This window comes from Oryctolagus cuniculus, chromosome 7 (genome assembly GCF_964237555.1).
Source record: "Oryctolagus cuniculus chromosome 7, mOryCun1.1, whole genome shotgun sequence".
Classification (NCBI taxonomy): Eukaryota; Metazoa; Chordata; class Mammalia; order Lagomorpha; family Leporidae; genus Oryctolagus; species Oryctolagus cuniculus.
The window spans coordinates 90,386,983-90,402,100 of NC_091438.1; the positions used below are offsets into that span (position 1 = coordinate 90,386,983).

At 38.1% G+C, this 15,118-nt stretch overlaps 1 long non-coding RNA gene and 1 other non-coding gene across 3 annotated transcripts in view; one reads left to right on the top strand and one right to left on the bottom strand.

Moving 5' to 3' along the window:
- The first annotated feature begins 1,129 nt into the window (after positions 1-1,129).
- LOC103350142 (uncharacterized) overlaps positions 1,130-15,118 on the top strand; it is a 30,622-nt gene continuing 16,633 nt past the window's right edge. Inside the window, exons 1-3 of one of the 2 annotated variants that reach the window (XR_007923576.2) lie at positions 1,130-1,218; positions 2,683-2,777; positions 6,800-6,989. This is a non-coding gene — a long non-coding RNA (uncharacterized lncRNA). The remainder of the gene's footprint in view (positions 1,219-2,682; positions 2,778-6,799; positions 6,990-15,118) is intronic. The other variant, XR_001794354.3, reaches the window with a different exon arrangement.
- Positions 9,309-9,415, bottom strand: LOC127493799 (U6 spliceosomal RNA). The gene has a single exon (XR_007924343.2). It is a non-coding gene; the product is annotated as a U6 spliceosomal RNA (small nuclear RNA).

Consider the following 15,118-nt stretch of genomic DNA (forward strand, 5'->3'; position numbering starts at 1 on the left):
TTAGCAACTAACTCCTTATCATCAGGCCAAGAGTTCAAGATTATAATCCTTGTTGAATTGCATGCACCAGGAAATGTTTGATCTATACTCACTGGTAGAGAGCGCATAGAAGAGAAATTGGATGCCAATAGCTTTATTAATAACAAGAAAAGAGTAAGCCACAGCTTTAGAATAGTCATTTTGAATACTTCATATACAACTCCTCTATATATTGATTCCCCATGTGTTAATTTCTGGAAATGTTCTACAAAAGCATAGGTTTATAACTGCAAGAGCTGCTTGGCATGCCTGTTTTCCATATTGCAGCACCACTATGAGTCCCAGGTACACTCTCTGATCCAGCTTCCTGCTAATGTGCCTGGGAAGGAGGTAGAAGATGATCCAAGTGCTTAGACCCCTACCACTCTTGAGGGAGACCAGGATATGCAGTTCATGGCTCCTGGCTTCAGCCTAGCCCACACCTGGCTGTGGAGACCATTTTGAGAGGGAACAAGTGGATGAAAGCTCTTTCTCTCTCCTTTTCTCTCTCATTCTGCCTTTCAAATAAATGAATAAATAAATCTAAAAATAAAACTAAAAACACATGGAGACGGTTGAACAACCGATGTCACATGAAATTGCAAACATGGAAAGTGTACACTGAGCCATTCAGACTTTGAATGGAAGCACAGTACACCTTGTTTGTGCATTAATGCTGCCATTTAACTCAGCTGCTAGTGAGAAAGTTCATGCCATTCATGCCAATAGCAAACTCAGATTTTTGTATTGGGTGCTCTACAAAAAGAAGCACTAGCTTATAATTCTATGAAGTGTGCACAGAATAGAACTGCTTGGTGTATAGCCAGTTGAAGAGCCTCTGATTTATGTCACCATAAATACTTTATACACATGTGTGTTTAAAGTGAAGTATAAGGATCATTCCCAGCACAGAGCAGAGTTGCAGTATGAAGAACCAGCAGACCACCTGTCTTTATTGAAAATGACACAGTGGAATGTATCTGCAGTTGTTTGAATTGGGAGAGTGGGCCAAATTGTTTTACCAGAAATCCTCTCCCAGGAATGGAATGTTTGCACGTGTATATTGTTACATCACTCAGGGATTGATAGAACACTTCACTATTGTTGGGGACCTGTCTCATCATTCAAGGAATGTGTCTGGTTGAACATACGGGACATTTCATCACTTTATGGGAGATTAATGCCAAAATGAAACCACAGGTCTGAGTGAGAGCTTGTTTATTCACTTACTTCTTGATAGCCCTGTTTTCTAAGAAGTCAGTAGACAGAATTGTTTGCTGATAAGCTTACACAACAGCTAAGTTTTGACCTGCGGGTTGTTGATCATCTACAATGTGTTATCCAGATGGGAATGTCAGGAGATAGAACACAATTGAGTGGCATCTGGTGACTCAGAATCATTTGTCTGTTAATGAAGGAGAAATGAAAGTGTAATAATGGAATTGTTTTGGGGCCTATCATATACTGAAATACTGCAGAGTTCTTAAATGTTAGGTCATAAGAAACTGCATTCTTTTTCTGATATATTCCTATAGGAAAGTTTCTCTGAATACTAAAAATTATGACAGCAATTAAAATTAGTATGTGCTATTCATACAGTTTTCTGCTTCTGTTTCGAGACATTTTTGCCAAGTTCACAGCCTAATGTTCTGTGAGCAGTGATTTTCAACTGCAGTACTATGTTGACATTTTGAACTTGCATATTTCTTTGTTGTGGGGGCTATGCATTTTTTGAGTACAACTGTAGAATGTTCAGCAGCGAACCTGCTCTCTACTCCATATATTGCCATGTATATCCAAGATGAATTCTCAGTAATGTAGTTGGTAAATTTGGCAGGAGGTAGTCATAGAAGTCATCTTAGTGTGCTGTAATTTTTGGGACATTTTCAGAGGCAAAATGCACAATTTGAGCTCATTATCAAGCATATTTGATATTTTGTTTATTTAGAAACATTTCCTCTATCAAGGGACTTATTACCTAGATTTTCATGAGGACATTCATTTAACGGCAATTATTGCACACCATCTTAAAGGTCACATGTGTCATACTAGACCGAACCAGTTAATTGTCTAGCCACTCTGTGATTTGGCCTCTGATTCTCACCAAGTTATATCTTGAGCCTTTCAGGCTGTGTTTTGCAACATCACACTCCAAAAAGATCTCAAACATCCATCATTTGATTAAGATCCCATTATAAATTAAATAGTAAATATATTTGAAACAGTTTTTGAACCTGCTCCTATATGCTCATGTTCACTGCTTTTTAGAAGACATAGAATTCTAAATGTTGGGGATCTCCAATGCATTTGCAAAGGACAGTCACAGGGCCTGATTCATAGTGAGCTCCTCATTTTCTCCTTTCTACAGACTGGCAAGACTTCTTTTTTGATAGTCACTGCTGCCCATTCTATCTGCTGAGGTTTTGTTATCCACCAGAAGGAAGGCAGAAACTTATGAAGTGCTGCCAGGTGGACCTTTTATTTACTGACCTTTGACAGAATCACAAAGAACTCTTTTGGTTTAAGGGCTTTACTGTTAATTCTGCTGGGAAAATAGAAAACAGATAAAAATAGCAAAGATGGGAAAGTTGTGAAGGTTACAGATGCTGATAAAGTTCCTATAGTCTTATTTCCTAGTTAATGGTTCTTGATTCCCTTTTGAAGACAGGAACTGAAAACCTCCCTTTGAATTCTGTCGCGTGATTTTATTTCAGGAGTAAGGCCAATTCAAATGTCGCTTGTCTGACTCATCTACAGAGGTAGGTGATCTGCAATCCTTTTCACTTCAGGACTCTTGACTCACTATTGGAAAGGCTGGAGGCAGATGCAAAATTTTGGACTTTCCCCCATTATATTACTCTCTATTCACACAGGAATTACACCTTTCAGAAACTTTCTCACAATATGTTATATTCTAGTGTTTAAAGTCTTGATTACTTACCCACTCCATATAATGCACGTTATTTCTTTTCAAACTTGAAGGCATGCTTCTTTCATTTCCAGTTCCTCTTCCTCTGAGATATTTTCCTGTCTCCTCTTAGCTTTGTTTTTCTTAAAGCCTTTCTAAAGTGTGAAATCTAGGAATGCAGATGATTCCATTTAGGGCAAAGTCAGAGTCCTCTCTTTAGTGAACACATATTTAATGAATGTCAGGGACTCTTGGAGATGTTTGGGATATAGCTGTGAAGAAAACCAAAAAACACCCTCATAAAGATAAGATTCCAGTGGGTGGAGACAGATGGAAAACAAAGAAATAAAGCACACGATATGATAAATGGTGACAAACGCTATAGAGATTTTGAGGCAGGGGAGGAACACATATTGCTAGAGATATTTCTAATTTTCAGTTGGAGCGGAAGGGAAAACTTCATAGAAAAGAGATATTTTGAGTAAGCACTTTATTTAGGAAGTAAAGAAGAGATTTTTGTGACTTTCCAGAGGAACAAAAAATTAAGAGCGTAATTACATCAATTTATAATGGCTAGCAAGAAGAGTCAATGCAAAAGTCTTAAGATGGAAACATGCCTGAAATATTTGAGGAAGAGCAAAAGGTTCAGTATGCATGGGGTAGAGCGGGTGAGGAGGAGAGAGGTGTCAGAAGATGGAAAAATTGGAGAATTAATGCTTTTCTCACTTCCATGTTGCTATTTTTCCTAAAATATTCAGTGTTTTGTAAAACATTTGAGCAATAGCAGCTATACTGCAGTGTCTTCAAGATACCTTAAAATTTTCATTTCAAGAATCTCTTACTGTTAAGCCTCCAGTTATCAAAAGCACTGTATCTGGTTGAACCATTACAACACGCTATAAAGATGCTCAAACATTTGTCCATCCTAACATTTCACCTTGAAAATTACACCAAAAAAAGCAAACAAAATTAAACCCACAAGCAGATGAGCTAAATCACTGCTAGTTTGTGGCGACCTAAGTACCTCAGTGCTCTTAGTTTCAGGGAGCTCAACGTGAATCCCAGGTACCTTGGAGATTGAGGGCATCTCATTTTGCGAGTGCATCTCAGGGTTACAATTCTCCCAGTTATGAAAGAAAAGAATTGTAGATCATATTAATTTTAAGAATTTATAGTAATAAAAACTTATTTCTATTAAGATAAAATCCAAATCAAACTAGCTGAAATAATAAAGAGAATTTATTGGTTGACACATAACTGAGAAGTCTCAAGGAGTCAAATGTTAGAAGTGGCTTAGTCTAGCAAGATAGTGGGACCAGCAGACTAGTTTTTATTGTAATTTTTCCCCTATGGATACACTGGTTTCTCTATAATTGGTTTCACCATTCTAAGATTAGCTTTCCTTACAGTGCATTTTTTTTAAGATTTTATTTATTTATTGGAGAGGTAGAGTTACAGACAGTGAGAGGGAGAGACAGAGAGAAAGGTCTTCCTTCCGTTGGTTCACTCCCCAGATGGCCACAATGGCCAGAGCTGCGCCGATCCGAAGCCAGGAGCCAGGTGTTTCTTTGTGGTCTCCCATGAGGCTACAGGGGCCCAAGGACTTGGGCCATCTTCTACTGCTTTCCCAGGCCACAGCAGAGAGCTGGATTGGAAGAGGGGCAGCCAGGAGTAGAACCGGTGCCCATTTGGGATTAACCTACTGCATCACAGCGCCGGCCCTGGTGGAAATTGTTTATGGAAGCTCTAGGGACTTCATCTTTATATGATGCAATAGATGCCATCTATTTCAGTTCACAATTGATCATAATGAAAGGACTAAGAGTCAAAGGGAACACATAAACAAGTCTAGTACCTGCTAATACTAACCGATAGAATAAATAAAGGGGAGAGTGATCCAACATGGGAAGCGAGATACTCAGCAGACTCATAGAATGGCGGATGTCCTAAACAGCACTCTGGCCTCAGAATCAGCCCTAAAGGCATTCCAATCCGGCTGAAAAGCCCATGAGAGTATTTCAGGCATGGAAAGCCAAGACACTCTGGGGAAAAAAAAAAAAAAAAAAAAACTAAATGAAAGATCTCTGTGAGTGAGATCCCAGTGGAAAGAATGGGTCTTCAAAGAAGGAGGTACCTTTCTCTGAAGGGAGGAGAGAACCTCCACTTTGACTATGACCTTGTCTAAACAAGATAAGAGTTGGAGAACTCAAGGGGCTTCCATAGCCTTGGAAACTCATGACTGGAGCATAGGGAGATTACTGATGCCATAAACAGGAGTGTCAATTTGTAAAGTCAACAACAGGAGTCACTGTGCACTTACTCCTCATGTACGATCTCTGTCCTTAATGTGCTGTACATTGAGACTTAATGCTATAACGAGTACTCAAACAGTATGTTTCACTTTGTGTTTCTATGGGGGTGCAAACTGTTGAAATCTTTACTTAATGTATACTAAACTGATCTTCTGTAAAAAAAAAGAAGAAATTAGCAATTCCCAACTTGACTCTCACTGGGATTAAACATGACAATAGGTCTGATCTGATTTCATCATCATTTAAAAAATCATCTATTATTTTTCACTTTATGTTTCTGTGTGGGAGCAAACTGTTGAAATCTTTACTTAATTTATGTTAAACTGATCTTCTGTATATAAAGAGAATCGAAAATGAATCCTCATGTGAATGGAAGGGGAGAGGGAATGGGAAAGGGGAGGGTTGCGGGTGGGAGGGACATTATGGGGGGGAAGCCATTGTAATCCATAAGCCTTACTTTGGAAATTTATATTCATTAAATAAAAGTTAAAAATAAAATTAAACACTTCTAAATAAAAAAAAATTCCAGGGTAGGAATGGCATATTAAGGGTATAATAAATAGACATACATTGAGAAGAAAAAAAAAATAGATGCCATCTAGTGTGAAGGGATCAATGTCTTTGTCCCAGAATTCTCAACAAACACCTGTGATTCAATTATATTAGTTGAATAATTCATGGGCCAACCTTTGTATAAATTGTATGGCCAGAGGGATGTCATTTGAAAGAACCCAGGTGATGGCACCAGGTTCTCCTAAAGATCATAAGCCAAGAATAAGATGATAGGATTTGGTTCCCAAGCCAACCTGAGGTAATTGTCCAAAGCAGGAGGAAGATTATAACAAGTACCAACACTAAGAATGTATTCATGGCTATGTAAAATTTAAATGTAAAATGTCTTTGCATTTGTAAGACTTTGTATTGTCTGCTATACTGTAGCTCTTTATCTTGATTGACTTAATGAAAAACATTCATTTGAATGAATAAACATAATTGAATGAATAATCTCATAATATGAGTTTAGAAAGAGCATACTGGGGCCAATGCTGTGGCATAACGGATAAATTCCCCAGTGTCAGCATCCCATATGGACGTCGGTTTGAGTTCCAGCTGCTCCACTTCTGATCCACCTCCTTGCTATGGCCTGGGAAAGCAGTGGAGGGTGGAAATCCTTGGGCCCCTGCACCCATGTGGGAGACCCGGAAGAAGCTCCTGGCTGCTGGCTTCAGATTGGTCCAGCTCTGGGTGTTGCGGCCACCTTGGGAGTAAACCAGCAGATTGAAGACCAATCTCTCTCTCTCTCTCTCTCTCTCTCTCTCACTGCCTCTGCCTCTCTGTAATTCTACCTTTAAATAAATAAACAAATCTTAAAAAAAGAAAGAGTACACTTCTGTTTACTTTTGTATATTCTGTAGAAAACTTACAGTCCTAAAATCAATATTAAAGTCTGCATAGCTCAGCTATGTATTTTTTTGGAATGGCCTTACCACTGATTTCACCTTCAAAATGCTCAGTAGAATTGTTGTCAGATGGCTGTTTACTATTTTTGTCTCCAACACAGGAAGAAAATCAAGGATACATGGGTAAAGTTTAGCAACTGAATAAGATTTACTGTTAGCAAACCTAAAGTACTCATCGAGAAGGAGTATGGAGAGGCTGCTGTGTCCAGTGAGTTTTGGAATAGGAGCAGGGTTTGCGTGCTGCCAAATACCTTGCCTTTTTTGGAAGTCTCAGAAGTGTCATGTCCTCAGGTGCGTAATAGGAGTAGGAGTGTAAGCTATGGGAATTTTATGTAATGCTATTAAAATTAAGCTTATGTCACCGGGGGGACTTGGTGAGAAGCCATGTTGGATACTTTAGGCAGGTCCTGTTTCCGGGAAACAGCAGTTTTCAGCAGCACAAAAGGGGTGGGTGAAAGAGAAGTGTTCCAGGGAGAGCCTGGGAACTTCAGTCTCTCCTTGCTGACTGCCTCCTTGCCTAAACCACCCTTTCCTTTCTCAGAGATTTTCCTCTTTTAATCTTTATGGGAAGTTGAGAGAGGAAGGTCTGTCTCCTCCTATTTTTTAAAATTAATTTATTTTTAAAACTTTATTTAATTTTTTTTTAACTTTTATTTGATGAATATAAATTTCCAAAGTACTGTTTATGGATTACAATGGCTTCCCCCCCTTAACGTCCCTCCCACCCGCAACCCTCCCCTTTCCCACTCCCTCTCCCCTTCCATTCACATCAAAATTCTTTCGATTCTCTTTATATACAGAAGATCAGTTTAGCATACATTAAGTAAAGATTTCAACAGTTTGCTCCCACACAGAAACATAAAGTGAAAAATACTGTTTGAGTACTAGTTATAGCATTAAATCACAATGTACAGCACACTAAGGACAAAGATCCTACATGAGGAGTAAGTGCACAGTGACTCCTGTTGTTGACTTAACAAATTGACACTCTTGTTTATGGCATCAGTAATCACACTAGGCTGTTGTCATGAGCTGCCAAGGCTAGGGAAGCCCCCTGAGTTCACCGACTCTGATCATATTTAGACAAGGCCATGGTCAAAGTGGAAGTTCTCTCCTCCCTTCAGAGAAAGGTACCTCCTTCTTTGATGACCCATTCTTCCCACTGGGATCTCACAGAGATCTTTCATTTAGGATTTTTTTTTCCCCAGAGTGTCTTGGCTTTCCATGCCTGAAATACTCTCATGGGCTTTTCAGCCGGATCCGCATGCCTTAAGGGCTGATTCTGAGGCCAGAGTGCTGTTTAGGACATCTGCCATTCAATGGGTCTGCTGTGTATCTCACTTCCCGTGTTGGATCGTTCTCTCCCCTTTTTATTCTATCAGCTAGTATTTGCAGACACTATTCTTGTTTATGTGATCCCTTGGTTCTTAGTCTTATCATTATGGTAAATTGTGAACCGAAATTGATCACTGGGACTAGTGAGATGGCATTGGTACATGCCACCTTGATGGGATTGAATTGGAATCCCCTGGTATGTTTCTAACTCTACCGTTTGAGGTAAGTCAGCTTGAGCATGTCCCGAATTGCACATTTTTTATTAGTTTTAACAGAGTCACTGTGATTTGTAGATACAATTCTAACAACATAATGATATAATGATATTCCCTTCCTCCTCCCTTTCCATCTCTCTTTCTTTCTCACTCTTTTTTTATTTTTCAGTTAACCTATTTTAAAATTATATTATAATAAGAAGGCTTAGTATTTAACCAAATAAGAAGTTTAATAAGGAAAAAAACAAAAAGACCCTAGTTTATTGGGAATGTAGACAGTGGTTAAAAACAATAATTGATAGAAAAATGACCATTTCACTTCTATACAGTAAATTTTAAACACAGCTCATTAATACTGTAGTAGTATAATATTCTTAACCATTGATTTAACAAAGTTATAAAACAAAATTTTACAAAACTATATTTGCAGCAATACTGATAAACACAGACAATTCTTTTTTCTTTTTTAAAATATTTATTTATTTTTCACTTGAGAGTCAGAGTTACACAGAGAGAGGAGAGGCAGAGAGAGAGAGAGGTCTTCCATTTGATGGTTCACTCCCCAAATGGCTGCAATGGCCGGAACTGCGCAAATATGAAGCCAGGAGCTAGGAACTTCCTCCAGGTCTCACATGTGGGTGAAGGGGCCCAAGGACTTAGGCTATCTTCTACTGCTATCCCAGGCCATAGCAGAGAGCTATATTGGAAGTGAAGCAGCCGGGACTGGAACCAGCACTCATATGGGATGCTGTTACTTCAGGCCAGGGCGTTAACCCTCTGTGCCACAGCGCCAGTCCCTTTTTTTTCTTTTTTTAAATTTTAGCTTCTATGTATAAGGGTAACAAGTAGTATTTGTCTTTGTGGATCTGGCTTATTGTATACACCATGATGTATTTCAGTTGTGTGCATTTTTCTGCAAACGGCAGAACTTCATTCTTTTTTATAGCTGAATTATATTCCACCGTGTATATTTTCTTTATTGGGCCATCTAATGATGGAAACCTTGAATGCAAATTTTGGCTATTGTGAACAGTGCTGCAATAAACATGGTGGTGTAGGTAAAAATATGGAATGCTTCATGAATTTATGTGTCATACTTGTGCAGGGATCACACTTATCTTGTCTGTATTGTTTCAATTTTAATAATCATTCTGCTAAAGTGGGCACTCCTACTACTTTTTTATAAAAGATTTATTTATTTATTTTAGAGGCAAAATTGCATGAGAAGGACAGACATAGAGAGAGATCTTCATCTACTGGTTCATTCCCCAAATAGCAGGAACAACAGGAGCATGGCTGATATGAAGACAGAAACCAGAAGCTGCTTCTGGGTCTCCCAAGTGGGTGCAGGTCTCAAGTACTTGGGCTGTCTTCCATTGCTTTCCTAGGATATTGCAGGGAGATGGATTGGAAGTGGACTAGCTGGGACTCAGACCAGCTACCATATGGGATGCCTGTGCTGCAGGCAGAAACGTAACTTATACCACAGCACCAGCCCTTTTTACTACTACATTTTTAAATTTTTTTCTCCAAAGAAACCTTTCATTTAATGATTATAAATTTCATAAGTACAACTTTAGAAATATAGTGATTCTTCCCACCATACCCATATTATAAAATAAGGTATTATAATGTCTCTAGCTTAGTTTTTGTTGTATAAGATTGCTTTAGCTATTTGAGGCCTCCTCTGTTTCCATATGAATTTCAGCATCACTTTTTCTATAACTGAAAAGAATGTCTTTGGTATTTTGATTGGTATTGCATTGAATCTGTAAATTGCTTTTGGAAGAATGGACATTTTGATGATACTGATTCCTCCAATCCATGAACATGGAAGATCTTTCCATTTTTTTATATCTTCTAGTTCTTTCTTTAATGCTTTGCAATTCTCATCTTAGCTATCTCTGATATCCTTGGTTAAATTTATTCCAAGGTATTGGATTTTTTTTATAACTATTGTGAGTGGGATTGATCTCTGAAGTTCTTTCTCAGCCATGGAATTGTCTGTGTATACAAAGGTTGTTGATTTTTGTGTATTGATTTTATATCCTGATACTTTACTAAATTCTTCTATGAATTCCAATAGTCTCTTGGTGGAGTCTTTTGGAATCCCTATATATAGAATCATGTCATCTACAAATAGGAATAATTTGATTTCCTCTTTCTGGATTTGAATCCATTTCATTTCCTTTTCTTCCCTAATGGCTCTGGCTAAAACTTCCAGGAATTTATTGAATAGCAATGGGAGAGTGGACATTTTTGTTCCAGATCTCAGTGGGAATGCTTCCAACTTTTCCCCATTCAATAGGACCCTGGCCATGGGTTTGTCATAGATTGCCTGGATTGTGTTGAGTAAGGTACTTTCTATTCCCAATTTGCTTAGAGATTTCATCATGAAAGGGTGGTATATTTTATAAAATTCTTTCTCTGCATCTGTTGAGATAACTATATGTTTCTGTTCTTCAGTTTGTTAACGTGATGTATCACATTGATTGATTTGTGAATGTTGAATTATCCTTGCCTACAAGGGATAAATCCCACTTGGTCTGGGTGAATGATCTTTCTGATGTGTTGCTGAATTTGATTGACTAGAATTTTGTTGAGGATGTTTGCGTCTATGTACATCAGGGAAATTGGTCTGTAATTCTCTTTCTTTGTTTCATCTTTTCCATATTTAGGAATTAAGGTGATGCTGGTTTGATAGAAATAATTTGGGAGGATTCCTCCCTTTCAATTGTTTTGAATAACTTGAGAAGAAGTGGAGTTAGTTCTTTAAATGCCTTTAAATGTAGGTTGTGTGTGTCCAGGAATCTATCCATTTTTTTAGGTCTCCCAGTTTGTTGGCATAAAGCTCTTTGTAGTAATTTCTGATTATTCATTTTATTTCTGTGGTGTCTGTTGTTGCATTTCCTTTTTCATCTCTAATTTTTTTGATTTGGGTCTTCTCTCTCATTTTTTTTGGTTAGTTGGGCCCATGGTGTGTCAATTTTGTTTATTTTTTCAAAAAACCAACTCTTCATTTTGCTGATCTTCTGTATTGTTTTTTTGGTTTCAATTTTGTTGATTTATTCTCTAATTTTAATTATTTCCTTTCACCTACTAGTTTTGGGTTTGGTTTGCTGTAGTTTTTCTAGATCTTTGAGGCACATTTATAGTTCATTTATTTGGTGCCTTTCTAATTTCTTGACATAGGCACCAATTGCTATAAACTTTCCTCTTAACACTGCTTTTGCTATATCCCATAAGTATTGATATGTTATGTTGTGGTCTTCATTTGTTTCCAGAAGTTTTTTGATTTCTCTTTTAATCTATTTTACTACCCACAGTTCATTCAGGAGAATGTTGTTCAGTCTCCATGTGTTTGCATATGTTCTAGAGTTTCCTTAGTTTTGACTTTCAGCTTCATTTCATTATGATCCAAGAAGATGCATGGTATGATTTTGATTTTTTAAAATTTTCTGAGACTTACTTTATGGCCTAGCATGCAGTCAGTCCTACAGAAGGTTTCAAGCACTGATAAGAAGAGTGTTTATTATGCAACTGTAGGATTAAAAGTTCTGTAGATATCTGTTAGGTCCATGTGGTCTATAGTGTTGATTAACTCTGCTGTTTCCTTGCTGATTTTCTGTTTGACTGATCTGTCCATTGCAGAGAGTGAGGTATTGCAATTGCCAATTACTATTGTATTTGAATCTATGTCTCCCTTTACATCCCTTAATATTTTTTTAAATAGCCAGGTGCCCTGTAATTAGGTGCATATATATTTATAATAGTTACATCTTCTTGTTGAATTGTTCACTTAATCAATCATTCTTTGTCTCTTTTAAGAGTTTTTATGTTAAACTCTGTTTATTCTGATATTAGGATGTCTACACAGCTCTTTTTTTTGTTTCTGTTAGTGTGGGATATCTTTTTCCATCCTTTCACTTTATTCTGCCTGCATCTTCGTTAGTGAGATGTGTTTCTTGTAGGCAGCAAATAGATGGATTTTGTTTTTTAATCCATTTAGCCAGTTTGTGTCTTTTAACTGGAGAGTTAAGCCCATTTACATTCAAGGTGACTTGATAAGTAACAACCTTGCTGTGCCATTTTTTCCATAAATACTACTATTTTTTACTTTGGATTTCCTTTGTTATTTTACTGTGAGATTTCCTTGCTTTACCTTTTTTCACAGTGATTACCATATTTTTTTGTTTCTATGTGCATTACATCTTTTTTTTATTTTTTTATTTTTTTTATTTTTTGACAGGCAGAGTGGACAGTGAGAGAGAGAGACAGAGAGAAAGGTCTTCTTTGCCATTGGTTCACCCTCCAATGGCCGCCGCGGCCAGCGCGCTGCGGCCGGCGCACCGTGCTGATCCGATGGCAGGAGCCAGGAGCCAGGTGCTTTTTCCTGGTCTCCCATGGGGTGCAGGGCCCAAGCACCTGGGCCATCCTCCGCTGCACTCCCTGGTCACAGCAGAGAGCTGGCCTGGAAGAGGGGCAACTGGGACAGAATCCGGCGCCCCAACCAGGACTAGAACCTGGTGTGCCGGCGCCGCTAGGCGGAGGATTAGCCTAGTGAGCCACGGCGCCGGCTCTTCTATGTGCATTACATCTTATGCATCTTTTGCAGGGCTGGACAGGAGGTGACAAATTCTTTCAGTTTCTGTTTGTCAAAAAAGGTCTTTATTTTACTTTTATTCATGCAGTATAGTATTCTGGGTTGACAGTTTTTTTTTCTCTTAAGACTTGGAATATATCTCACCATTTTCTCCTAGTCTATAGGGTTTCTGATGAGAAGTGCACTGTGAGTCTAATCGAAGATCCTCTGCAAGTAATCAAGTATTTCTCTCATGCACATTTTAGAACCTTTACTTTATGTTTTACTGTGGAGGATTTGATTACAATGTGTTATGGTAAAGATCTTTTCTGGTCATGTCTTTTAGGAGTTCTATGTGCTTCCTGCACCTGGATACCCCTTTCTTTCTCCCCTTTCTTTCTTGGGGGAATTTTTTGTTATTTTTTCACTCAAAAGTCCTTCTAATCCTTTCTCTCTTTCCTTCCTTCAGGAACTCCTAGAACCCATATATTGGATTGTTTGGTAGTATCCTGTAGATTCCCAACAGTGTTTTTCAGTTTTCTAATTTCTTCTTGTTGTGTTTGGTCTTAACTATATAATTTTCTGTGCTTTGTCTTCTAAGTCAGATATTCTTTCTTCTTTTCACCAATTCTGTTGTTAAGGCTTTCCACTGTATTTTTTTATTTGTTCTACTGAATTGTTCATTTCCAAGATTTTCTTTGATTTCTTTTTAAGATCTCAATTTCGTGCAAGAAATTTTCTTTCAGGTTATGTATGGATTTCATTAGCTTGTGATTTTGCTTCTTATTACATCTATGTAATACTATGATTAATATTTTAAATTCTATTTCTGGCATTTCTTCAATCTCATCATCTTCACAATCTAGTATTGAAGTGTTGTGTTTTTTGGGGGGTGTCATATTGTTTTCCTAATTCTTATTTCTTGAATTTGTGCATTTGTTATTCGATGTTTGTGGAGACACTCATTGGCTTCTTTGTTTTTTTCACTGTAGTGGCTTTTATATTTTCCCTAATACTTCTTTTTTTAAGATTTATTTGATTTATTTGAAAGACAGAGTTACAGAGAAAGGGGTAGAGACATGGAGAGAGGTGTTCCATCAGCTGGTTCACTCCCCAGATTGCTACAATGGCAGGAGCTGCACTGATCTGAAGCCAGGAGCCAGGAGCTTCTTCCAGGTCTCTGACGTGGTGCAGGGGCCCAGGGACTTGGGCCATCTTCTATTGCTTTCCCAGGCCATAGCAAGGAGGTGGATCAGAAGTGGAGAAGCCAGGACTAGAACTGGCACCCATATAGGATGCCGGCGCTTCAGGCCAGGGCTTTAATCTGCTGCACCACAGCGCCAGCCCCTCCCTAATACTTCTTTATACTATTTTAGGGCATCATTTCTGCCTACCCTGGGAATGAAATTTCTTCACTAACTTATGTAGAGGTTCTACTGAAGGTGCTAGAGTTCTGTGAGAAGTTGTTAGTAATGGCTGGAATTTTTGCATTCCATCATCTTTACATGAAATTTTTGGATATTGGAAGAAACAAATTTGAATATTCACGGACCAAAAAGGAGCAGGAGTAAGAACTATGACAAAGAAGGGAGAACACTTTTTGCTACTTTCCAGATACTGGCAACAAACGTATCTCCTGCCCTAAAAATTTAGAGCTACTTGGCTTGATCTTAAATTCCTTTGATATCCCTTTGGATGAGCCCAGCATTGCTAATGTAAGTGTAACAGGTTTTACTAATCATTGTGCATACTCTGCCCTGTTCTAGTGGGTAATTCTAGAGCTAGTCAATTATCCGTGACAACATTAGTTAAGGAATCTACAGAATCCTGTATTTGCTCCCGGCCCTAGCCAGTGGTCTGGGCTAAGTCATCCAAGGCAGCATATGTCTTGAGGCAACTTCATTTCTGTAAGAATTAAAATTTTCCTCCTTTTGTTATTACAATGGAAAAGTTTGCCAGGGAATTGTCTTGCCAATTGCAGTTACTCAAGGAAGATAGGAAAATAATCTGGAAAAGTATGTCACTTCGAAGTGCAACAACGTTAATGTCTCTCTCTTCGGTGAGAAGTTTGTGGCAAAAGCAAAACTTTTATTTATCTTTTTTTGCCTTTTGAAGCAAAATTTGAGTCCTTAACTGGTTCAAAAGAGTAGGTAGGATTATCCTCTGGGTGTACCTGTGAAGATTTAAGGGCTAGAAGTTTAATTATTATCAGATGTACCCAGCTAGAAATTCTCTGTACCTTAACTACAGTAGGAGTGCTAAGTAGCACTGGATGGGCTCTTTCCATT